Source organism: Chrysochloris asiatica, unplaced genomic scaffold (assembly GCF_000296735.1).
Source record: "Chrysochloris asiatica unplaced genomic scaffold, ChrAsi1.0 scaffold00027, whole genome shotgun sequence".
Lineage (NCBI taxonomy): Eukaryota > Metazoa > Chordata > Mammalia > Afrosoricida > Chrysochloridae > Chrysochloris > Chrysochloris asiatica.
The window spans coordinates 559115-561985 of NW_006408545.1; the positions used below are offsets into that span (position 1 = coordinate 559115).

Here is a 2871-nt window from a genome sequence, read left to right on the forward strand (position 1 = left end):
GGTGGTGGTGGTGGTGTCCTTTATAGTTGGTTCCAACCCATAGCGACCTTGTATAGGGTTTCTGAGGCTATAAATCTTTATGGGAACAGAAAGCCTCATCTTTCTCCTGCAGAACAGCTGGTAGTTTCAAACTTCTGACCCTGTAATCACTACACTACCAGAGCTCCTTGTTGAATCCTATAGGACAGAATAAAACTGACCCATATGATTTCCAACACTGTAAATCTTTATAGAAACAGACTGCCTTCTCTTTCTCCCTTGGAACAGCTGGTGGGTTCTAACTACCAACCTTTTAGTAAACAGTTCATTGCTTAACATACTGTGCCACCCACTAGAGATCTTTATTTATTTATTTTTAATATAAGCTTATTTATTTGTCACACATAGACATCTCTTATTTTTGACTGAATTCCGACTTGGAGGTTGAAGCTCTCAGACAGGACAGACTCCATCTTTGGGCAATTCCTGATGTTTTCCTTTGTTCTCCTTCATCCTCTTGGCCAAAAGCTTGGCATATTCTGCAGCCTCCTCCTTATTTTTCGTAGTGCGTTGTTTCTTCAGAGCACTACACCCATGTTTGTGTTGTAGGACACATGCAGTAACAAGAAGTTGAATTTTGGGCGCTTTGGTCCTGGGTTTCTTGCCTTCTTTGTTCAGTGGCTTTCTCACAACATACTGGCGGACATTATCTTCTTTAGAGAGATTGAAAAGTTTGCGGATTCTGCTAGCTCTCTTGGGCCCCAAACGATGAGACACAGTGGTATCTGTCAGGCCTGGGTTATCTTTTCTTTTTTTTACAATGACCAAGTTGAGAACAATCAAGTTGGCATCCACAATGCAACCCTGGACAGATTTGTGCTTTCTTTCTCCAGTTTTCCTTGGTCTATAATAGGAATGCCCCTTACTCAGAAGCAGGTAGATGTGGCCATGGTCAAGACACCCTGCTTCCTGAAAAAACCTTATTTGTCATTCCCACCACTGATGCAGACAACCTAACCCTTCCACTCATCACCCAGTGAGTCAGCAGTAACTTCTGTGACCATTTGTTTCTCATAAAAGGTATGAAGCTTGTGTTCATCATCCACTTCAATGAGTTTCTGGCAACCAGTGGCTGGGAAGGAGATGCTCAGCTTCATGGTAAAGCAGCCGACAACTTCTGTGGTATCACGAAAAAGAGCTAGGGCTCATTATGCACCCATAGCCTGCAGAATTATTCAAATGCCCAGTACTCAGTTATTTGGTACAGTGTTCCTAACCCTACTTTGCTTTCTACACAAATGCCCCCTCCTACAATTCCAGCTGCGTTTTACTTTGTCACTAAGAGCAACCCCAGTCTGGCCTAGTGTCATGGCATATTGTGCCTGCCTGTTTCTAGAACCTGTGACTATAATAAGCCTGGTTACTATTCATGACCTCACTGATTCCTCTGTTCCCTGTTGTATATGATTTACTATCTCATAAATCTATTAGACTAGGTAAGTGGAAGTTGATTATACTATGCTCTCAACTTCTGTATGTATTTAGAATTTTCTGTGATAATTTTGTTTTCATCTCTGGTGTAAGATTTGAGGAATATGCATCTTTTTAGCAGACTCCACATGTGATACTCCTCTGCTAATTGAGACTCATTGCAATACTTACTGTCAATCTCCCTCATTGTTCTATACAATGTGAGGTTTCATTAGTTGTACAGTTTCTTCTCATTCCTCCTTACACTCTTCTATTTACCAAGCTCTCAAGTAGTGCTGTAGGATCAGTACTGGACTGCGAACCACAAGGCTGGCAATTCCAACCCACCAGCTGCTCCCTGAAAACCCTATATAGGCCCACTATGAATCGGAACCAATGCCACAGCTCTTAACAACAACAATACAAGTACCTACCACAATCTTAGAACCCTTTCCTTTCTGATTTTCACCTTGGGTTTCTTTTGTGTCCTATTTAGAAGCTCTTTATCTTCTTTAATAAAACTGATAGTTTTCCTCACTCCTTTTGTCTCCAGCTTCTGCAAGATCAGCTGACGCTGCGTTCTCTCATAATTACACAGTGTCTTAGGCATGAAGATAAACATAGAGCTGACCCTACAGGTCACTGGAAACACTCGCTCTATGTTTACAGTTCTGAGTATACAGAGAATCGACAACTATTGTGTCTCCTCCTGGAAATGACCCCATCAAATCGTCACAGGAAAATTCCCATTTGCCCTTTTCTTTTTGTTTTATTTTCTCTTGAAGTTACTTATACCTAGGAAGTTAGAAACTACCAGGAACCAACAGGGAGAATTCCCTGTGGCTTGTAGAAAACAGTTCTTAGTCTACTAAGGTGTTGATAATGAACAACAATTTGTATCAGCTAAATGTAAGCCAGGCTTCCTCAGAAAACACCATATACACACAGAGGATCTGGAGCCAAATCTTCCAAACACTGTCACCTCTACTGGCCTAGTGCCTGATGTGAGCATTTTCTTTTTCTTTTTGTTTAAGTGAGAGCAGTTGACTAAGAGCTGAAGGCATGCATGCAATTCTAAATCCACTCTGTATGTACCCTCCTAAGTGATATTTGATAAATTATTTTCAAACCTTAATTTATTTATGTCTAATATTGTGGTGATAGAAATGATGCTGGAGAATGCATGACAGAATTCTGCAAAACCAATAATTTGTTCATTTCAAATACTTTCTTTAGACAGCATAACAGATGACTATACACATGGAACTCACCAGAGGGAATACATAGAAATCAAATCGACTACATCTGTGGAAAGAGACAATGGAAAAGCTCCATATCATCAGTCAAAACAAGGCCAGAGGCAGACTGTGGAACAGACCATCAATTACTCATATGCAAATTCAAACTGAAGCTGAAGAAAAT

At 40.6% G+C, this 2871-nt stretch overlaps 1 pseudogene; it reads right to left on the reverse strand.

The window, feature by feature from the left end:
• Positions 1-394: 394 nt before the first annotated feature.
• Positions 395-1136, reverse strand: LOC102824803 (annotated as a pseudogene).
• Positions 1137-2871: the final 1735 nt, after the last annotated feature.